Consider the following 24,701-nt stretch of genomic DNA (forward strand, 5'->3'; position numbering starts at 1 on the left):
TTCCATGTCAAAGATTCACAAATCTACAGATGCTCTGGAACTGCAAAGTTTGTCTGCAGAGATGAACTCGCTACCCAAAGAGAGGCAAGCAGCCAAGAGGAATTTTCGATAATTCTCTTCGGGCCACTCTTCAACGGGAATAAAGCGATGCGATTCTGAAGGGGTTGCCGTAAAAACAGCAAATGTTTGTGATGAAACAATACTGGGAAATACATGTTTGTTTAGTGGTGCTGAGTTTTCTTTTTTAAAGACGTAAGCTTACTTGTTTCAGTTATTGTCCGCTGATACTGGAAGAATCTAGGAAAGGGGAGAGTAAAAGTGAAAAATGTGAATGCTTTGCCCCATTTCCATGATAACACGACGATTACGGTCACCCGCGCACACATCTGGCTTAGCTAAAGTATCTGAATCTGTCAGTCGCAACACTCCTTGCAAATGTGTTCAGTACTCGCGTATGCACTGGAGTCGCACATGTGCGAGTGTGTGGGTTGGCGCAGCCACCAGAGCGAAGTGCAGGCGTTTGTTGTCTTCCGAGCAAGCACTCGACTCTGCAGCGCCTTCCTCATATTCTTGCGGACCTTCACAGTCGAGGGTGCACGGTTCGGTGTTCGCGTCCGGTTTACTTGCTTGGCTGTGGATCTTTTGCGTAAGCTGCTCCCGGTGCTTCCTGCGGGATCGAACCCGAGATTGTTTCGCGACTTTTCATTTCGCCACTTGCCTACCCGCCCGCGAGTCCTCTGCCTTGAGAAGGAGCATCCACTGTGCTTGGGAACAGGCCGCATTTGAAAATGCGTCAAGGTCGCGCTGCATCGTCTCTGGAATTGCGTCTGTGGGAGAAATAGTCGTGGGGTGTCGCCACCCTTGGAGGAAAACTGGTGCCCAGGGCAACCTGTAGAATCCGTGGCAAGGACGCAACGGGACTGCCTCAAGCGATTTTTGCTGGCGAAGGTCAGGAGTCCCACGAGGGAAAGGTGCACGCTATCGAACAGTTAAGCGAAGATGGTTTCTACCAACGAACCAGGATATTGTGCAGTTCGCAGGTGACTTCCGCAGCGGCTCGAAGACTGCTGGATAGATTTTAAGCCTTCCTGAGTGCATTTGCTCGCATTTTCCTAGTTCCACCGTATGAATCTGTGTATTCTCTGCCCTTTAGTGTCGGTTAAAGCCCTTTCCCAGTGAAGTGCATTCCCCATAATTTGCCTTTTGCGAAGTCCCCATTCTTCCCTGATCGGTCGATACCAGTTGAGCGTCGATTATCGGTTTCCTCATTTTCGCGCTGTGAAAATTTGCTGAAACTCGCGAGTCGCGCCTGCTTCCCTTCTGTTTGCATTTTTGTGTTTTATGTGCTTTTTTGCGCCGTTGCATATGCGACCGGGTGCATCTCTATGTGGACGTAGACCTGAAATTGGACGACATCGAACGGCCAGGAATTAGCAAGACGATTTCCGGATAATATCGCATTACCGCCGAGACCTCGCCACAGAAAGTACGCGGCCCGAGAAACAGGTTTCATGCTGTTTCGAGGAGGTGAGTTCAAGTTTCAATTTTCTAAGGGGGCCCGGGACAAACATGTGAATACGAGCGTGTGTGCAGCGATGCAAATGAGCCGTGGCAGCAGCAAGTGGTTTTCTTTGTTGGCAGGGCTTACACTGCACTTCCATTCAAGAGCCTCTCCGTGTGATGCAGCTTCACTCTACTTCCTTGCTACGTCGCTTTGTTTTCCCAGGCGTTTCATCTGGGCAAATATGGAACTCGTTTTCCTCAAAGCAGACCCTGTTGATATTAATGGATTAACATAGCGAGCTCGAGAGGGTTGCATCTGCAAGGAAAGCGCGTAGCAAAGGAGGGTGGCTAACGTGCAGCTACAGGATTCGTGGCTTGAATTGAAATGGGGGTTGTGTCGTTAAGTGTGCACAATACATCACATCATTGGAAAAGGCTTGCTAAGCATAATGGTGGATACCCACGAAGTACGTTAATCCGACCTTTGAATTTAAGGGTGGACTAGGCTGTTATGAAAACCGCGACCAGCAACCAGTTTGTTGGGAAATGCTAATCAGAATGTCGGTTAAAATGTTGTTTTCCAAGCTAATTCAATCGAATCTCTTCGGATTAGTTTTTCAGCGAATTTTATTCTAGTTAGAGGAAAGCGGTCCTCTCCAATACCAATGTTTTTTTGTGGCCTTCCTAATTTATCAGGACTCGGAGGATATGGTATATTTTTCGTTAGTTTTTTTTTTCTTTTTGACCGATTTCCTTGATTCAAAAAGAAAAAAATCACGATTTATTTATGTTTATTACGGATTTGTTTGCATTGAGCCAGAAATGCTAGATGACATTATCAAGCCTCCAGCAAGGATTATGTAATTTGTGACATCAGTACCAGTCTCACTTAGCACCAATAGGCGGATGGCTTTATTTAAGATTCCACAGGAACTTTTCGTACGGAGCGTTGGTCATTAGTAAAAAAGACTGCGATTTTCCTAAAATTGTCTAACAATCCTCTAATGCCGGCTCCACAAGTTTAGCATTTGCCACAAACCTCAAACCTCCACAAAGGTTTCGCGCCAAACATTGTCGTCCACGCGTTTGAAAGAGCATTAGTGTTTTAAATTTTTTTAAGGACATATTTAGATTCAATAATCTTTTCAAATAGAAACTAATAACAAAATAAATCTTAGGACTAAAATTCAGACGTATTTCTCGCTAGTGCTATAGAACACATTATTCTCAAAGTAAGATTACAGATTAATTTACATACACAATAATAATAATAGTTGGCGCAACAATCCCATTGGATCAGGGCCTTGAAGTATGTTAGAGCACATTATTCAAAACTGTAACGGTACACTGCAGGATTACAGTACCCTATAGGAGGCAATGCGGTCAGCATTGCGTTCGCCAGAGATTATTACCATGATTTGACTCAGAAACTGACGATATCGCATCTGAGCTCTGGAAAGCGAAGAGCTTGGACCCAACACTGTGGCTCAGTGAATCGGGTTATTCAGGAAGGAAGAACACCATCTGGCTGGCAAGAAAGTACTACTGTTCCGATATGGAAAAAGAAAGTTAATCCAGCAGAATGTTCAAATTACCATCCGATGCGGTTACTCTCTCATACCATGAAGATTTTTGAAAGCATTCTTGACAACCGTATTCGCGAAATCGTTGAAATAACCGTGAATCAAGTCGGATTTGATAAAAACTGCGTAATTACTGACGCAATACACCCTGCGCGGTCACTTATGGAGAAACACCGTGAGAAGCATCGCCCTCTTTACATTGCCTTTCTGGATCTAGAGAAAGCGTTTGACCGTGTGCCACACGAACTCATCTGGTATGCTTTACGACAACACTTCGTGCCGGAAGAACTCGTGCGCTGGGTTCAATTGCTCTACCACGATCCGAAAAGTAAAGTTCGAAGTATGACGGCTGTAGGAAGCGCCCTCTCACCACTCCTCTTTGTTCTTGTTATGGTCACCGTCACACGGATATCCAAAGTTCTGCGCCCTACACACTGCTTTATGCAGATGATGTTTTCCTAGCATCTGATAGCAAAAATGATCTCGAGCAACTTGTCCAAAAATGGAATGATCTCCTCATGTAACACGGTCTCAGATTGAATTTAAACAAAACTGAATTTTTGACGACCGATCCCCATGAAACAAGTACAATCACTGTGAGCGGCAGTGATCTACCCAGAACTGAGCAATTTAAATACCTCGGGTCAACGCTATCAGCCAACGGAGAACTGCCTTATGAAATTGCTTCGCGCAATAACGCAACCTGGATGAAGTGGCGTTCCACAACTGGTGTTCTTTGTGATCGACGTATCAACGAACATCTTAAATCTAAAATTTACCGCAATGCCGTCCGTCCTGTCACTCTCTATGGTTCTGAGTGTTGGCTAATTATAAAAGACAATGAACGGCGTCTTGCGGTAATGGAGACGAAAATGTTACGTTGGACTAGTGGCGTCACACGTTTTGATCACATCCGAAATGAGTATATGCGCGATCGTTATGGGCATGGGGATTTAAAAGCCTCAAGATTGCACTCAAATCAGGCAATCAATAGAGCCAAACCGATCACGACGGGAAAAAGGCTGAAGAAAAATAAGATTTGACTCAGATACTCATTCACGGCTGAGTCGACTGGTATCCGACGTCAAATCACGATACAAATTCTATTGCCACCAGCGAGATTTAAATAGCGACCTTCCGTACGTCCACTCAGCTATCCAGCCACACACTACGTTTAGTTTATCTTTATTTACATTCTAGAATTTATTTTTTTGGATGTTTTCGTTTTTCATATATCAAAGCGCACTGGTAACCATCCGCAGTATTCTGGACTTCTTTGTAGGAACACGATGTTAGATGTGCACGCTGACATATTGCCATTATGACGGCTCTGTAGAGTAGTCGAGTTGCCGCGTAGTTTTTGTTTTGTTTAGAAGTCAATACATATTTTATGTTCTTAGCTTCATTTGCATTGCCTTTGTCTCAATATATTTTGTCCACATTAATCGTCTATGCATATACATCATAGACGCAACAACCGGCATCTGGTCTTAATAAGGAACTCAAGACACTCCGGTTTTGCGTCGAGGTCCACCAATTTAATATCCCTAAAAGCTGTCTGGCGTCCTAATCTACGCCATCGCTCCATCTCAGGCATGATCTGCCTCGTCTTCGTTCATAGATTTCGTAGTTTTGTAGGCTACGAAATCATCCATCCTCATGTAGGGGACCAAAAATTCTTCGCAAGATTCTTCTCTTGAACGCGGCCAAGATTTCTCAAACCGAGATATTTTACCTTATTCTGTGGAGGGATCGTTACACCATTCATTGAAACCTTAGCGCCGTTTTGCCGGTTCAGGGTGAAAGTAACGTGACAGCACTTGGTTTCGCTTACGCGAATTTTCCATTTTGTAAATCACTTTTCAATTCGTTTTAGGTGGATTTGCTAGTTTTCTTATGCAACCTGAGGATTAGTTTGGATACTTAAAATGGCAGCATCATCTGCAAATGTTGAAGTTATCGGAGGAACAGTTGGTCGATCCGAGGTATAAAAGCGGTAGAGTGTCGGTGCAAGGACACTGCCCTGAGGGACTTCAGCTTGGCTGTTGTATTCGGGAGGCACGAGGCTTTTGTATTTCACCCTGAATTTGTGCTCCAAAAGAAAAAAACCCCAGAAACTGTACTGGAAGCATCTTCTTTGTTTAAATCAAGCTTTTGTGCCAGACTTTGACGAAGGCTTGCGCCAAATTCAAAAAGGCCGCTGAGCAATACTTTCTACTTTCCAGTGTACTCCTCGCCAGAGACGATTCCTGTGAACTTGTTCGATTGTACCATGCTTCTCTCGAAAGTCAAACTGATATTAAGGAATTACGTAGTTTTCCAATAGATGTGGTGGTATTTTTGGAAGTAAAAGTAATTTTTCGAACACCTTTGAGGGGTAGTAGACTCACAGGCCCGTTTGATTCCTCCGACATTTAAAAATCATTGTAATTTCTGAAACATTCTAAGCCTTGGGGAAATAGGCGAGACGTAGAATTTAAGTCCACTTGTTTCCTATAGACTTGAAAAACTTGTTTGACTCTAAATGAGAAGCTTTCCTTCGGTGGAGACATGGAAGCCTTGAGTTCATCTCCGGCAAGTGGGGGAGAAATACTTTTTGTAGGTGTGCCACGGTCATTATTTCGTTGAATTTCAACTTTGTCTATTTCACCTCTAGTCTTCAAGGGCGTGTTGATTTGCATATGAGCGCTTATATTTACGGAAATTCAGTTCGTTGATTTCGTTGCTTGGTAGCTTGTTATAGTAGGTACGCATTTGTTAAAATGACGGGGGAGCGGTCTGAGAACAGCTCGTACCATAGCTAACTCGTTATCAACTCTCGCCTCCATTTTTAGTAATTTCTTTTTCTCCACAGTAAGAGGGCTAGCTTGTCCCACAACTGTCTTCCCTTGGGAATGATCAGTCTGGACCTCCAGTAGGTGTGCTTAGCATTAAAATCCCCAGTGGCAAGAAATCTGTTCCCCAGTGTGTTCTTCGAATGTCATGTTCATCTCTGAAACACACCTAACGCATATATACAATTTCGGCATGAAAGGATTCACATTTTAAGATATGAAATATCCTGAGGTGCTGCTATCCTTATAAAATCGCCTTTAAAGCATTATGTTCTTGAAAAATATTGTACCAATGCCTGCAAGCAACTTGTATTCGAGTAATAGAGGTTTCCAATGAAATAACTATATCATCAATCTCTACATAGGTTCATAGCTGCGGGAGATTGCAAAGTGAAATATACTCACTGGGGCTCCAGGCAGAAGGTATGGAGCTGTGGAATGTTCGGCACAAAGGAATACAATTTCATTTCATCTGGGCACCCAACTTACTGGCGGACCGACCAGCAGCTCGCTCATTTCTAAAAAAGCATGTCACCACGACAAAACTACAGGCAAAATCGTCAAAGAACTCCCTCTCTGTGCTATTGAGCATCTGACTAAGATCTTCAACGCGATGACACGTATTGCCCGCTGTTCCAACATGTGGAGAACTTCTGTTATGATAACGGCCACTAAACCAGCAAAAAATACGGCACAAGTAGCATCATACCGTCCGATAAGCCTGCTTCCTACCTTATCAAAAGTATTTGAAAAACTGCTAATATTTAGGATTCTATCGAAGTATCATCCCCGACCATCAATTCAGCTTCACCGTATCGTTTTGACATTAAGACAAGCTTCAACCATAAAATATTGTTCTGCCGTCTTTCTCGATATTGCCCAGGCTTTCGATGCGGGGTCTGATCAGATTAAGGGACGAATTTATATCGCAAATAAACGGTTCTATTTCGTCCTAAGCATTCTTAAGTCTAGTTGCATATACAGCAGGACTTAGGAATTGGAAGACGCTCTAGAATTTTAACGAGTAAATAACAAACCTGAAATAGTGAAAAATCCCAAATAACGAACATACATTAGGTATTCTCAATAACGATCAAACAAACAAGTTGCTCGAAACAGCGAACGCCATCTGTCAAATTTTCAATACAATTTAAATTGCTCAAAACATGCTTTTCGTCTTTTTAAGGTTTTGTGTGAAATAAAACCTTATTAGAATCAACTCGACGTCTGTCTATCCCTCTGTCTGTCTGTCACATCCGATTTATTCGGAAACGACTAGATCAATTATCATGAAAGTTGGTTGGAGCGTGTATTCTGTTGATCCCTTTCCATACAGTAAGTAGCGCCATTTTATGTTAAGTTTAAGGGGAGGGGCTCCCCGTACATGCGAAAGGGTTATATAATTTTTTTTCACCGAATGTGGCCATGTGGGGTATCAAATGAATGGACTCAATTAGTACTTTTCGAAACATTGTTGATATTTGATGTCGAATGAAATGTAGGGGATTGAGGGCTCAAAATATGACTCTCAAAAAGTGTAACAGATCCCGTTCTCAGAACTTATCCAACCGAAAAATATGAAAGAAATCACAGTGGCGTATCTAAACGAAATCTACGCCTCAAAACACATCCCATTTTGATATCTGCACAAATAAAACCCCCTTAAAATGATGTTAGAAGTACAAAATTTTGCATAAGCATAAAGCATGTGTATGTTTTTATATGTATATGTGTATGTTACTGAAGCTTTGCCTAATTCAGATAGATATATTTGTACATCTTTAAATCATCGGACTTTTGCCAACTCTGATCTTAATATTTGAGTTTTTAAGGAATCACTTCCAAGTTCTCATAGGTCTCTTTCAAGAACACAGAATGTCCAGCAAGAATGGAAACATAGAAACCACCGTTCTGGAGCAAAATTGCTTTTAAGTTGCGCTTCGATGAGTCGATAAAGAAGTGACAAGACATGACAAAAGAAAATGGAGCAAATCTGAAATTGCATTTTATGAAAATTCCTGACGTCCTAGACATTTTCTGATGTTGTTTCCTGCTTCTAATCATTTCATTCATCGAGCTCAAATTTCAAAAGAATTTGAAGTTCAATGCAGAGTCCTTAAAGTTGCATTCTGTTGCCGATACTATTACTTCTTGTTGTCGGTGAAGTTCTCCATGCCGCCTTATCCGTAAGGTATGGATGACTTCACTGGACTATGACATATTTTTTCAACCTACGAGGGTGGTCTGAAAAGTTTCTGACCTAACAATGATGCAAGACATTTTTTTTTTAAATTTATTTTTCTACATAGTCTCCTTGTAAACCTACACTCTTTAACCTGTCCAAGTAGTAATCGGCGTCTTTCAATTTTACGTAAGTGATGGCCTCTTCTTTTGATGAAAATCCTTGTCTTCCGAGCGCAATTTTTATATTAGGGAACAAAAAGAAGTCGGTTGAAGCCTGATCTGGTGAATAAGGTTGGTGATCAAGCAGTTCGAACCGTAATTCTTGGATTTTCGTCGTGGCAACCACAAAGGTATGAGACGACGCATTGTCGTGGTGAAACAGAATTTTACTTTTTCCTTCAAATTTGGCCGTTTTTCCTCAATTACTGCCTTTAACTTGTCGAGTAATGATACGGAGTATGCTCCTGTAAAGCAATTTCCTGCGTGAAGATAATCGATGAAGATAACTCCATGACTATCCCAAAAAATAGTCGCCATCACTCTCCCAGCCGAAAAACCATTTCTTCCTTTTTTTTTAGAGCCGGTTCCCCCAACGCGCGGATAGCTTTCCTATGCTTAAATCTTCATTCAATATGTATGTCATCTATCTCTCTCTTAATTTTAATTGACGGTCGCTTAGCATCATTTGGTGAACTTTAGCGATGTTATCGTCAATGGTTGCAATTTTTGGACGATCCGAACATTCATCGTCTCCCAAGATTTTTGAATTCAGCTGCCCAACATTTCACAGTGGTAAATGATGTTGCAGAGTCTCCATACACAGGGTGTAACTCATCTTTGATTTTCGTAGCCGTATTGCCTTTTAAAACAAATGTTTAATGGAAGCTCGATACTTGATTTTTTCCATTTTCACAAAAACGCTCTCATCGATTCACTCAAACGATTGTCAAAAAACAACTGCGCGTCAAAAATGGCTGAAATTTTGGTGAGTATTTGTCATAAGATGCGCAACCATATTTCCTAGATTTTGTTCGCGAGTGCTGCCATCTTCACTTTGAGGTCGGAAACTTTTCAGACCACCCTCATGTGCTAGCTCTTTCACCGAGTTTTTTATCTTGGCGAAATGGCTCTGGATTTGGAAGGAGAGGAGGAGAGAATCACATTGAAGATAAGCACAAACAGAACTTAGATTCTCAATCCAGCTGGTCATCTCACTCTTCTTATCTGCACCAACGGACAAAACATTGAGGGCGTCGAAAAATTTGTTCATTCTTTTAGCGTTATTTCTGCCGACAGTAGAAACGAGCTTGCCCTGACCCGATACATTGACAGTGACAGATCCGCTCTTGCTGCTTTGTCTAAAATTAGGGAATGCACTTATGCAGATACCTTAACATCAACATCAAGTTGTTTTCTTTATGCTGTTATATAGGAGGAGCGTATTCGTTAACACCTTTCTCCATCGTGTCATTGGTGTATTCTGATCTGAGAAAATCATGAATGATTGCCTTGTGTACGGGCCAGTTGCGGGTAGATGTGCCGTTCTGGTCCTTTTTATTTTGGATAATCCCCTGTGCTTTTCACCGAGAGTGAATTGCGAATGGTAAGTGGTGATATTCAAGTTGTTTCTGTCACCAATAGTGGCAGTTTTGAGTCAGCCAATGAACCAAAATATCATCCGTATTATAAGACTACACTTTCGCAATGCCTTGCTATCAGCAGTTGTAGTGCATGGAAATCCTAATGTAATCGACTTCTTTTTCTTATAAAACTTTTTAAGACCGTGAAGAAGTGTGATGACTGCATCCAAATTTTCTGTTGCTGGGAGTTACGCTGCCTCATTCTTGCGGCAAATTAACCGACGATTGGATTTTTGTGCATGACAGTAATCCGAAGCTTTCGGTTGGAATAACGAAGAGTGGTCAACTATGTGAACGTTCTTCTGTACAACCCCTGACTTGACACCTATCTCTGAGAAATCGTTGACAGAAAGATTAGGGAACATAGTTTCATAATAACAACTGAACTACACACCGCCATTGAGTAAGAGAGGGCGAAACCTTCAATGGAGTTGATTGCTTGGCTTGTAGACTCCATGTTTCATGTTGTGTCGGGCAGTTGTTGCGATATGCGGTAAAATATTGAACTTTTTTCCATTTTAAAAAAATTGTATTTAAAATGAGTGAGAACATTTTTTTTCTCACTCAAAAAGGTGACAAAAACCGCAAACGAAAGTGATTGCTTTAAAACAACTTTTTTTTTTCAAAAATTGGAATTACACGTCTTAGAACTATAATATAACGTTAAAAATAAATGATAATAAAAATAAATTCGTTCTTTAACGAAAAATATCTTTAAAGCGTTGAACATACGAAGTTTTTCTCAAAAATTCGAAAATATATAGTTATATACAATTTTTAATTTTATTTGAACAGCAATCGTTGATACGCTGGATGATGATTTGAAAGCCTTGCGATTACATCCTGATCAGGAATTTGGTTCAGCAAAACGATGGAACCGATCAAAACGTGCCGACCCCGCCTCTGAACAGAGCAAAAGCTGAAAATGAAGATCACATTTTTTTTTTTTCAAATTTTTGGTTTGGATAGGATCTGAGAATGAGGTCTGTTCAACTTAATTGTTTAACAGGTGGTCGGACCGCTTTATCAAGGAAGGGCTATTATCCCAGATAGAAAGATGTTCAGTTTCGGTTTTCAGTTAAGGCCATCCTTAATATCAACGCTATTTCTGGGGAGTGAACATAATTTGACTACTAAATTCAGTATTCTGTACAGTCTAAGCGTTTTTTGCCGCCCATTTCGAAAATTTCACACCAAACGGATTTGATGAATGAATTGCAAGAATTATTCTGAATGGAATGAAAGGAAAATAAAGGAATTTCAGAAGAAACATGATCAACGTCCTTGCTTCAAGAAGAAAGCATCCGAATTCGGAAAAAGAGACCGACCAACTAAGTACGGAACCTACCAAATTGGATTGACTTCAGCGTGAGTACAACTGTCCACTCTTCATCGAACAACGCGCAGAGTAGCATCATATAAAGTGAACTCGCGGAGCGTATTTCCTACTTCAGGTGAGAGTGAATACTGAAGCCATTCACATCACAGCCCTCCGCAACACCTATAAGGGCGAAATGGATGCCGTAATAACCGCAGTCAGCAGAGATCCTGGAGATGAAGCATCAACAAATGATCTTCACAACCACCTGAAGAACGTTATCACTGATACGGCCACAAAGGTGCTTGGCCCTAGCCGCAAGAAAAGTCGAAACGGCTGTTTTGACGATGAATGTAAGCTAGCAACGGAACGGAAGAATGCTGCATACTGAGTAATGTTGCATTCTCAAAGAACTCGGGCACGCGCAGAGACTTATGACGAACTCCGTCGAGCGGAGAAGCGACTTCACAGATGGACAAAGGAGTCCTGGAAGAACCAACAAGTCTGTGAACTAGAAAAGTACAGAAGGCAACCGCACCAGGCGCGCAAGATTTACCAACAAGTCAGCAGGATGAAGCCTTATACGCTTCGATGTCCATCTTGTCGAGACAAAGAGGGAAATCTGATTACCGGCAGAATGGGCATATTGGAGCGATGGGTTGGGTATTTTGACGAGCTACTGAACAAAAACATTTACGAGTTGGAGGTCCCGCCAACTGAAGACGACGGACAAATGCTGCCACCACCAAGCATAGGAGAAACAGTCCGTGCAATTCATCGGTTTAGAAACCATAAGTCGCCAGGAAGGGATGGAATCACAGCCAAATTGGTTAAATGTGGAGGCCACCAATTACACCAAGTCGTTCATCAACTGATGCTCAAAGCATGGGACAGGGAATCAATGCGTGACGACTGGCAACGATGCATTATTGGTATCAGCGGTATCCCAACGAAGTTGATAAGACTGACTAGGTTGACCCTTACCAATGGTCGAGGCCAGATAAAAGCAGCAGGATCACTCTCGAGACTATTTGACATCAACAACGGTCTACTACAAGGAGATGCCCTATCATGCGTCCTCTTCAACCTGGCCCTGGAGCAAGTGATTCGCGATACCGATGTAAATGTGCGGGGCACCATCCTCTTCAAGTCCACCCAACTAATGGCCTATGCTGACGATATCGACATTATGTGAAGAACAACCCGAGATGTACAGTCTACCTTCATCCAGATCGAGCAGGCGGCACGAGGTCTTGGGCTGCACATTAATGAAGGCAAGACAAAGAATATGGTGGCAACGTCAGCGCGAAAACCAAAACAACGAACAACATCGAATCGCACTGGTTAAACGAAAACAATGAAGATAGGGTCGTAAATCACAACCGATAACCGCTATAACGAAGAAATCGGCGCACGATTGTTGGCAGCCAACAGAGCCTATTTAAAAAACTGTTTCGTTCGAAACGTCTCACCATAGGGTCAAAGCTCTTACTGTACAAGACTATGATCTTGCCAGTCCTTATGTATTCCTCGGAGACTTGGGTTTTTAGCAAAAAAATTGCGAACTTTAGGCCGCGTTCGAGAGAAGAATCCTCCGAAGAATCTTTGGCCCTCTACATGAGGATGGACGATTCCGTAGCCCACATAACGACGAAATCTATGAGCGATACCATGACCGTCTGGTTGTGGATAAAATCCGGCTCAATAGGTTACGGTGGGCGGGTCACTTAATCCGTATGAATAAGGATGATCCAGCCCGGAAAGTCTTTAAAAGCAATATCTATAGTAGAAAAAGAAGACGAGGCAGACCCTGCCTAAGATGGAGCGATGGCGTAAGTGAGGACGCCACACAGTTTTTAGGGATATCGAATTGGTGGACCTCGGCGCAAAACCGGGGTGTCTGGAATTCCTTATCAAGGCAGGTCTAGGCCGGATATCGGTTGTTGTTGATGATGATGTATTTCCTTTTTCCTTTCTTGATTCCTTTTAGTTTTTTGTATATCAGCAACAATTGCTCGAGACACATATGCATATGTATATGTTAATAAAATTTATGTGTAGTGTCCGATCCAGAAGGATATATGTACATATTCAACGTATTCGTACCTATTCAACTTACGCCCTTATATTTACATGTACATATGTGAGTTCTTTTGCATGGAGCAAAATTGAAATATTCAGATGTGAGCTATCAATTTGGATAGGTATGTGCGTATATACACACATTAGTATGCGGTAACAAGCAGTACTTGTTTCATAGGATGAGTACAATATTTATGTCTTCAACATAACTGAAAGTTTACAAATATATCACGAAATATTTTGAGATTTTAGCAATGTACGAAAAGAAAAAGTGTACAGGAAGTTCTTCATTTAATACGAACACAAACTCTTTACAGCCGAAGCGCGCAGCTTCCGGTATTCTGACTTTTATGTCCTCCGGTCAAGGCAGCATAAAGAAATTACCGGTCAAAATAAGAACAAATGAGGAAATTCGAAGGTAAACGCTTCAGGTATAAAAGGTTTGTATTTTTTCATGTGAGAAACTTCCGTTTCACGTTTATACATAATTATCATATATTATGTGTATACTGAAGACATACGTACTCACGTTATTCCTAAACAAATATACATGACACTTCGCCACTATTTCTAAAGGAGGTCAATATATCGCTTAAACTCCAACGTGCAGTGTTTCATAGATCACAGATTCCTACCAAAATTCATGACTATACTGTTCTGGATAGGAGGAAGACTAAAATTTGTAAGCTATAAATAAATAAATGAATGACAGATTTTTAGTCCTTGTAGGCTTGTCTTCCTCTTAGTAATTCCTTAAGACACGTAGGGGATTTGCGAGTGAGTTCTTCTTCCTGAACTCCCAGAGTAACTACTAATCCGGTTTCGCATTTGATGTATTAATTTGGAAATGAATTGAATTGTGCGGTGTTGTCTACTTGAAATATATTTTCCATTGCACTTTATAGCACATTTCAGATGAACTTGTTACAATAATTCACAGGGTGCCTGAAAATCAAGACTCCCTTTAGAATCTTTATTGTACACATTGAAAATTGCTTGGAATTCCGAGAATGCAAGTCTTGGAACTACAGCCATCATGCACACCCAATCCCAGGCCATATTGAATTATTCATAATGAGTATTTTGCAACAATCGAGTAGCATTATGACTACGTCCAAGTAAAACAAGCTGTGGATTCGTCCGTACATGCGGGTGTGAAAACCTCTTCTCGAGGAAACCATTGAAACAATAATCAAAAGTAGCATCCAAACTGCAAAAGCAATCCACCTCCAGCTGAGCCGCTAAGGTGCCACTCTTCGGCTGCCTCTTTGCATGGAAGACATTCTCTTGGTTCAATGCTTGGTACTATGGTTGCAAAATGGCCCGAAAAAGAATAGTCATAACATTGTCTTCAAAAAGATTTGTGTACACATTCATCTGGATATTGTTGGAGTCAAAGCGTGTTGTGCGATGTCGTTGCTGAAGTTGAAGTTGACTTCAAACCGGTTTCGCAACTTCTGAGACGGCTGATTCAAGCTTCTTTGAGTAGTAAATTGACGGAACAACGCCGACAATCGCACTACCACATTTGCACCTCAAGCTTTGTTCAATCTTTTCACTACAGAAGGTTTGTGCGAAATTGTTTTAATATATTTCTACAAGATTTTTCCACATATTCCAGCAACATAATGTTCAAACGAAGAGACCGTAGAAAGATTTTCAGGCAGGCTTTCATGTATAGCAGATGCAGAAAATGGTTTAGGGGAAAAGGCAGTTATGGTTTACCTGAAATGAAAATATATGGGCGAAGCTCGTGTGAACTGAATGAGTCAACCGTTCTGAGATTTTACTCCAATTGTCCACTCGCTCTCTTTATAGAGCTGTAGATAAGGAAATTACATTCTTTTTACTGATTTCAGCACAGCTAGTGACTCATGGGAGTATACCACTGAATTACAAATTTGTAACCAAGCCCAACACCCAAGCAGATAACAGATGGTTTCTTATATAGGGCAACGAAGAGTTTGCGTACTTTTATGAATTCTGGATAGTCGTTCTTAAAGAATTTAGTTGAAAAGGTAGAATGTTGAGATATACAAAGTGACAAAAGTAAGCATCTCAATTTTCAATTATTTAGAGCTGATCTAACTAGCATAAAAGATGATAGAGACTGGAAAAAGGATATTTGATTAGAAAAGTTTGAGTACGAAGGACCACCAAAAATAACTGGGCATTTCTTATAAAAAAATTATTTGCTAATTATTCCCGAAATATCGATATATGTCAAATAAAAATCACTAGCGCTAGCGGCGGAGATTCTGTTGCGTTTTAATCGATTTTCGAATAATTGAAAAAAATCCAGCCGAATATTTCCAACGTCTGGTCGAATCAATGTCAACGCTTTATATAAACCTAAACCATAACATCAAGAAGTATTAATCAGTCGTATTTTGACTTTTGATGTCATTATTACGATTTTTAGCTCCGTCCGGATTTCAATTTTGCTTACAAAAATATAGTTTTTACTTTATTTTTTTCCGTTGATTTGCAAAAACAAAACCAATTTGTACAGTTTCTTTTGCCCATTTTCTGAGCACTTGTGTACGACTGTGTCTGGATTCCAACCCTCCTCATTGTATACACACATCACGTAACTATCTGCTTATGCATCTGAGTCTTTCCGTTTCATTTTATACGTAAAAGCATACATACTGCTGAGGTAATGCAAGAGGTACAATCCTGTTTAAGTCCACCCCTACTGGCCTATGCTGACGATATCAACATCATGGGAAGAACCACCCGAGACCTACAAACTGCCTTCAACCAGATCGAGCAGGCGGCCATTGAGGCGAGATCTTGGGCTGCACATCAATGAAGGCAAGACAAAATATATAGTTTCAACGTCAACACCGAAAACCAATCAACCAACAACATCAAACCGCACTGGTCAAACGGGAAGAATAAAGATAGGAGAATATAACTTTGAAACCGTTGCTAATTTCTCCCATCTAGGGTCGAAAATCACAACCGACAACAGCTACGATGATGAAATTCGCGCACGGTTGTTGTTCAGCTTACAAAAACTGTCCCGCTCGAAATGCCTCACCATAGGGTCAACGCTCTTACTGTATAAGACAATGATCTTGCCAGTCCTCATGTATTCCTTGGAGACTTGGGTTCTTAACAAGAAGAATTGCGAACTCTTGGCCGCATTCGAGAGAAGAATCCTCCGCAGATTTTTTGGCCCCCTACATGGGGATGGACGATTCCGTAGCCTACATAACGACGAAATCTATGTCCGGCTGTGGATAAAATCCGGCTCAATAGGTTACGGTGGGCGGGTCACTTAATCCGTATGGATGAGAATGATCCCAACCGGAAAGTCTATAAAAGCAATATCTATGGTAGAAAAAGAAGACGAGGCAGACACTGCCTAAGATGGAGCGATGGCGTAGGTCAGGACGCCAGACAGCTTTTAGCGATATCGAATTGGTGGACCTGGGCGCAAAACCGGGATGTCTGGAGTTCCTTATTAAGGCAGGCCTAGACCGGATACCGGTTGTTACGCGGTTGATGGTGATGTCACATACATACATATATGCATACGTAAATTTAATATCCATCGTACTAAGCGACTGCATATATGTTTCGCAAGTGAACTTCAAAATTTCGCATATGACCAAAAACCCGAAATATCCCTCCAGATTTTTTTCAAACTACAAGAAATACGTACATATTACAGACGGAGATATGCTCACACTAAAAACAAAAAAAAAACATTGCCTTACCGGAACCGGATGTATTTTGAGACCTAGATTTCGATGAGATAGACCATTGTGATTTTTTTCTACAGATTTTTCGCTAGGATAGGTTCCGAGAACGAGACCTGTTACACTTTCTGAGGGCCTTGTTTTGGGCCCTCACATGCCCTCAACTTTTTACCTGAGATCAAATATGGGACCAGTTTCGAAAAGTACTAACTGAGCCCTTTCATTCAATACCCCCGGTCACATTTCGTGAAAAAAAAATTTGCAACCTCATACACATGTATGAGAGCACCCACTTAAACCTAACACAAAATGGCGTCACTTGCTGTATGTAAAGGGAACAACAGACCATATGCTCTCACCAACTTTCATGACAATCGGTCCAGCCGTTTCCGGAAAAATCGGGCGTGACAGACAGACAGGTATCGACCCGATTCTAATAAGGTTTTGTGTGAAACAAAACCTGCTCGTAATATATCCATATATTATGTGAGAGTATCCACTTTCGGCTGACATTGACATTCATAGTCTTCCATTTTCAAAAAAGCATCAACTTTGACGTATTATAACTTTGTTAGTAATAGTGCGATTTCCACCAAACTTGGCACGATCATGCTCTACATTATAGCCTATATAACTACAATTTCTTGGTGCTAGGATGAACTTAAGGGGGGCTTCCTGCCAATTACAAAAAATTATAGTAATGTACTATTATTAACTTTATTTGAACAGATATGGGTATGGAAGATATTTCGGAGTCCAGGCACCATATAGTAACAGCCTCCTGATTTTTTCCAGATTTTTCGGTTGAGTAGTTTCTGGGAGTGGCCCCCTTAAAGAAGTGAAGACTTTCAACACCCCGCTCTCCCCACTTTTCCAACAAATGTCAAAACTAAGAGTGGCTGCTAATCGAGACCTTTAATTTGATACCTCACATGACTATATTTGATGAAAAAATTTTACACCCTCGTTTTGCATATATGGGGACCCCCTTAAATTTAACGCAAAAGGATGTAACTCACTGCATGCGTGAGCGTTCACAGTTCCCATAATCATAAATCTGCTGAGTTGGACATTCAACGTTCTTATATTATAGTTAGGTTTGGGCTGTGTGATATGCAATGCTCTGCTGATATATGTTGCTTCAACTGAAGCCGTTTTCATTTCGAGTCGAATCGCTCACTCTCTGACAGGCACATTTAAATCGGCTCACTCATGAGTTACACATCTCTAGTTACGTGTCTATCCACCCTACTTAATTTCGTTCATTGTCCATCCAAACCCTGTGCGCAAATCGACTGAGTTCAAGTTACGAAAAACCAGCTTCAAAGCCCTTAACTTAGTGTTAGCATCATAGATTGGGGTTGCATATTATTTAGCTTAAGGTACAAGCAAGCTCTTAGTAATTTTTAGAAAATATCCTCCTCCTGCTCTCCTATTATGTGTATACCCTTATCCAACTTGGTTTACCATGGAGATCTATAAAAGGATTCGCCTGGAACACGCACTACCGGAGAAGTTTCTACCTCACTGACCTTACTCATTTTAAAGCTATGCATTCCTCCCTGAAATTAATGATCAAAAAGCGCATAAGCAATACTAGTCCGCCTTAGCTGGAATTTCAAGCTGTTTTGGTCCCACACTCGCAGTTCGCGTGATTCGATTCAATTTTTTGCCGCTTCCATAAATTTTGCTGGCTTCTCCAATTCCTCTTCGTAATTCTGTGTCTTATTCTGTTCTTACTTCTCTTCCATTTTTACATCCTTCTCCCCTGCCTGCTGTACACCTCTCCTAAGTGCGGAGTGTTCTGAGTTACTCGCCCTTCCTGTCCTTATTTCTTCCTTGATTGACTTCCTCATTTATAAATATGATACCAATATCGGTCCCGATGGGTTTCCTAACCTCTTCTTAATTAACTATAAACGTCTCCCTCTCTCTATGCATAATTTTTAACAAAAGTTTTGAAGAATGCTACTTTTATCTCTATCCTTTCTCCCGCTAGCTGTGAACTTCCGCTCTACTTTTCTCTTCTTCCAAAATGTTCTAAGTGAACGATTGGCTGATCCCAGAATATGGCCACGACATAGTGAAAAATGCTTTGTGAGATATCCATCTACTCATTCTAATCTTCTCGGCTTTACCAATTTCGTTGCTAAATGCCTTATTTCTCGGCAGAAGGTAGGCGTCATTTACATTCTCCAGCCTTTGACTCCGTTTACGACAATATCCTGTTCTACAAACTCTTTACTCAACTTCCCCTCCTCAATTATCTCATGCAGTTTGCTTGCGTGATCATTTATATGGCTCCGTGTTTCATTCCGCCCCGAAAGGTGTAAATTAGGCCCTCTAATATGCGCTATGTTCTGTTTAAGTGGTATTGACCACCATATATCGTTAGAAAAATCCTGGAACATTGATATTTGATCTTCCTTCGGTGTTCTTGGAGTTGTGCAACACAAATTCACCTGATTCCTCTGTTCTAAAAATAACTTCCCTCGTGAGGACTATCCTTCCCGATCCACACTATCAATTTCCCTCACCAGCAACAACGCTGAATCTTCCTTGATAAGTGTACCCTTTTCAAACTCTGTAAATACCTGATGAATATTTCTGTCTCCACGGATAATACACTAGCGGTCAAAAACGTACAAGGTGTTTCTCATTTGCAAACTGTTAGCCCTCTTTTCCTTATTTACTAGTTGCTTGCTACTTCTAAAATTTATTTATAAGAATTCGGACACACTTCATAACCTGAAATTAGGGACAGAGGTTTTGTTCAATATCTGCTGGCAACTGAGCGAGGAAAATAGAAGGAAAACTGATAAAGAGGCGTTACTACACTATTCTCTGGGAAAGATATTTTCTGAAGCAAGTTCATTTTAGTACCGTTTTTCAAATTTTTTGTTATTATAACTAGGAATTAGTACGAAACCATTAGTAAGTAAATGACCCCATATTCATATTGTTGGCATTTGGGGTTATTATTACTTTTAGAATTCTTCCAGCATTTGGTTTAATTAGAATGAAAGTCCTGGGGGTTTAACGTGAGTGCTTGCCGTGTAGGCATAATCCCACGGTCCTCTTCGGACACGGATTGATTTTGGGACCACAATCAGAGCCCCGCCATACAAGCACAGCGGTCTTGGTTTATACTGATGCAGTGGATGCAAGGCCTATCTAACACCTCTGCTGCAAATAAGGGTACGGCAGCCAAGTTGTACAGCGCAACTCCACGCCTGAGCTCTGAGGAGCTCCGCCAGCGATGTAGGCATAACCACAACCACCATGAAACTCCCACTAGGGGCCAACCGCAAATAACCGCGCCGAGAACACATCTTCCAGGAATTCTCCTGGAGCATATGCTCTCAGAGGGCCGTCCCGGTTCCCATGGTACCAGATAACCTCCGGTGAGGCTTCGTGGCCAAAGCCAGTTCAGATGAGTCCCTTGCAGACTCGGGTCTCATCGCTTTCCTCGAGTACGTGGGGACGGAACTCCCCTGTTTAATTAGAATAAGTCACTCCAATTCCAGAGTTGAGAAATTCGTTTTATATTTAGAAGGAATTTTCTTCTGTTTTTTCCCATTTGTCCCATATGTAGCCATATTCTCGTTTTTTCCTTAGGGTAGGGTAGGTGAATGTGCTACACACCGTGTAGCACTTATCGTCATCAGAGAACTAATCTGGAACCGTTTGATACATTACTTCAGGCTAGCCTTCAACAAAAAGAACCTAAACCTAATGCGTAACACGGTTCAATCAGTCAGCGCCAGGCGTCTAGCAGTATTGTTCGGAGAGAGCTTCCCTGTATCTGCATAAAATTCTTGACGAATCACATCAAATAAAGGTGCATTCGGCGTACTCCAATTCCGGAATACACAGTCATTGAAATGGGCTTTCCCAATTCTGCGCATTATACCTTTTTCCTGCCGAATTGAGAGGCTAGGAGGCTAAGTAAATCAGTCGCTCGGTAGAAACGCAGTCTACTCACAATTATCACATTGTTAATGAGAAGCAGGTCCGGTAATTTATATAAATAAACACATTAAGTTTATAAAAACAAGGTTTTTACTGAATTTCTGCTGTCAACTATCAACCTCACCTGGTAGTGCCTAAAGTGGTGACTCCGAGGTCAAAAGGAGAATTATCGGGTTCAAGGTAAGCATAAAAGCAGGCACAAAGATGACGGTAAACTGAGTTCCAAGATTTCCGGACTTCAATCCCCAGGAACTTGAAATTTGGTTCAGAATAGTGGAGGCAAGATTATAAGCTATAACATAGCAGACCGACAACAGCAATATTTCCAAGTTATAGCAGTGTTGTCACCGAAGCACGCGACATAATTACAGAGGTGGTGACAGGTAGCTAGCACAATCGCTTACGCGAACAATTATATTAATAAAGCGATTTTGTGCCAGTTAAGAAGAAAAAATGGGGCAGCTCATGGAGAGCTCTTCCATGGACGGCGAAAAACGCTTCCAGTTCCTCCACCGGCTGCAGTATCTCACCGGTACTGCAATTCCAGAACCGCTGATTCATAGGCTATGAATAAGACGCCTATCCGACTTCGACCGACTATGGCAACGATTGATGGCCGACATAGCTGACACGGGCATCGCGGAAGCAACGTCAGACGTACAAACATCTTCGCCTTCAGCAGCAGAAACACGCTTAACGTAGGTAATTCAACAATTGCTAAGACAACTCGTAGAATTGCGAGCGGAGATACCCGCAGTTAAACAGTAGATTTACTCCGTGAATTCATCCAGAAGGAAAGGTCAAGTTTTTCGTTCCAAGTCGTCTACACAATGCAGGTCCAAAAATTTCGTCCCAGGGTATATGTTGGTACCATTGGAGGTTCAATTTCGAAGCAATCAAATGCACGAAACCATGCAATTGGACTTTGGAGAATGCGAATGGCTCCGTTTCTTTCCCTTTACGACGCTTGTCCATGTCCGACCGAAATACGAAAATACGGTTGCCTATAGCCACAGGCGCCTATATAAGTATTTATTTGCGCTCCAAAAATAAGGACCCTCAACGTGCGAGCAGTGTCGTCAGTATGTGAAAAGCCGCTTCAACAAAGTACGTCACAAAATGAATCTACAAATAGTGCTGCTATTTTGAGTTTGCTAGATAATGCTTTTTGTAACATCGACTTGACACGTATTGCTTTGACGAGTCTAAATTGCTTTTAGAGCATTTCCCGGATATGTTAAGTATACAGAGTGGTCGTGAGCAAATTTTTCATGGTGAAAAGTAGGCAACTCCTGACACCTTCTACGCTTTTGTCATCAATTCGGAGTTCGTAAGAAATAAGAATAATGTCCACACAATTAAGCCCATTTGTTTGGTAGCAAGTGAACAGGGTTTCCACAAGGCCCTGATTTTTCGGGTTTATAAACCTTGAATATCCATCCACTTCGTTGACTAGCTCCTGCCAACAGCACTGATACAAAAGTTGCGCCGGAAATCCTTCCTTCGCAGGCTGGGCGCCGAAACGTTGCGTTGATGTGGATGTTTAGCACTTTGGCATTGAAGTTAAAGTTGCTATTCACAACGCTATTTATTCTGTTTTTAAAGTCTGCCTGGGATTCAGTTTCTGTATTGCAATCGAGATGGTAGAAACTTTTGGATTACCATGCCGATAAGGCTGTTATCAATATGTCGGAAAATAGTGGATTTTAAGAGGAAGACAATATTCCATTTACTATTCTATGATTTAGACATAAAGCGCAGGATTGTTAAAACGTTTGGTGCAGGTAAATCGTGATTTTTTTGAATAGCACAATACTCAATGTAAGAACTTCTGTTTCTTGTAAAAAGTAACGGGAGCTTGTTTCAAAAAATGGAATAACGACATTATTGACCAAAAGTCAAATTGGTCGACTAGCTGCGATTCCAAGGCAATTAAATTTGCTAATGATTTGGTTAGCTGGACTAAATAAAACTTGAAGGGAAAAGATTTGCTCGGGGACGAGCGATGTAGAGAGAACGCTTAATCCGGCTTGAAAATTATATTTTTTTAACGAACCGTCAAGGCCGCACTGTCTAATCAACGCTGTGCAGACATTTTTTTCAGACGAAGCTAACTCCTCTTTTAAACCAGCCGCGGTTTCAAAACGACTTACTTTTAGAAACTACAAATTAAGTTTTAAGAAATTGACTAGAAATCCCGTTGAATTCATCTTAGAGTTAAACAAATCGGGAAACCGGAAGCTGGGCGCATCAGGTATGAAAGGTTTTGTTTGTTTCTTGTGTGAGTATATTTGAGTGTAGAACTACCCCATTTGTACGTAGCCCGTTAGGAATATGCATTTAGCATGTGAGATTTAGTACTTCGGGTTGTAAATTTACACGGTAAAGACAACTTTGAGCTACTGCAACTTTGTTACTAATAGTATGATTTTGATCAAACTTGGAGATAATATGCTTCATATTATATTTTATACTACTACTAACTTTTATAACTCTGAGATAAACTTAAGGGGGTTTTACTCAATTTTCCCAAAAATATGGTAATATACTATTATTAACTTAATTTGAACAGATATCGATATGGAAAGTATTTTGAGGCCTGGGCACCATATAGAGGCAGCTTCATGATTTTTTTCAGATTTTTCCGTTGGGTAGTTTCTGAGAATGGCTCCGTTAAAGAAATCATCACTTTGCACCCCTCCCACTCCCCGCCTTTTTAACCAATCTCAAAACCAAGATCTTTCATTTGATACCCCACATGCCTATATTTGGTAAAAAAAATTTTTACACCCCCCTTTTACATGTAGGGGGACCCCCCTAAATCTCAACGTAGGAGAATATCACTCACTGCATGTCTGGGGGTACACAGGTCCCACTTCGCACCAAATTTCGTGTCAATCGGTATAGCCGTTTCTGAGAAAAGTGCCTGTGACAGACAGACAGACAGACGGACGGACAGACAGACAGACAGTCATTGAACCGATTTTAAAAAGGTTTTGTTTTACAAGCAAAACCTTAAAAAAGGTTTGCAATAATATAGAAGAAGCAAACAAGCAAGATAACAAGTTTGATCAAAATCGTACTATTACTGATAACGTTACAGTTGTCTTTTCCGTGTAAATTTACTACACCCGAAAATACCAAATATCAATGTCACACTAAAATGAGTTGTTTGACATGCTAAATATGCATACACATTACGGGCTACGTACAAATGGGATGGCTCTGCACTTGAATACACTTACATAAGAAACAAACAAAACCTTTCATACCTGAAAGGTTTAAATTAAAAGGAGTGATGTGGCGCAGCAGGGTTAACCACATTCGAAATTTATTTTGAATTTGACATTTTGAGATTTTCAAGAAAGAGTTGTAAATATTGATGTAAATAAAAATAAAATGTTTTTAATTTAAACTAAAGTAAAGAGCAGCACCTACTGCGATGTCAGAGGCATCAACAAAAACGGCTACGGGTGCATCTTGTCGAGGAAATGCCAAGAGTGTAGCGTCAGCCAGTTGTTGTCGGGATTTATCAAACGCGCGGACAGGCTCTTCAGACCATACAATCTTTCGTGTGTCCTTTGTTTTGGGGCCAGACAAGTACGCGTTCAAAACGGACTGGAGTTGGGCGGCCTTGGGCACGATAGAAGTTTAGCATGCCTAAGAACCTCCGCAACTCCTTCACGGTTTTCGGACGCGGTAAGCTTGTAATTGTTTGCACCTTGGCTTGGTCGGGCTGTATTCCGTCAGGGGAAATGAAGTGGCCGAAGAATCTCACCTGTGTTTGGAGAAACTTGCATTTATCAACGTTTAGGACTAAACCGGCCTCAAAGAGACGTTAAAAAATGCACTCAAGATGGGCTAAGTGCTCAGAC

The 24,701-nt window shown here is 41.2% G+C and overlaps 1 protein-coding gene across 1 annotated transcript in view; it reads left to right on the top strand.

Annotated features, from left to right (window-relative positions):
• Window positions 1–512: 512 nt before the first annotated feature.
• Window positions 513–24,701, top strand: part of LOC119655257 (nuclear pore complex protein DDB_G0274915) — a 300,753-nt gene continuing 276,564 nt past the window's right edge. The window contains exon 1 of the mRNA XM_038061053.1: window positions 513–1,527. The gene's annotated coding sequence lies outside the window, so the exon portion shown is untranslated. The remainder of the gene's footprint in view (window positions 1,528–24,701) is intronic.

The sequence above is a fragment of the Hermetia illucens genome, chromosome 4 (assembly GCF_905115235.1).
Source record: "Hermetia illucens chromosome 4, iHerIll2.2.curated.20191125, whole genome shotgun sequence".
Taxonomy (NCBI): Eukaryota; Metazoa; Arthropoda; class Insecta; order Diptera; family Stratiomyidae; genus Hermetia; species Hermetia illucens.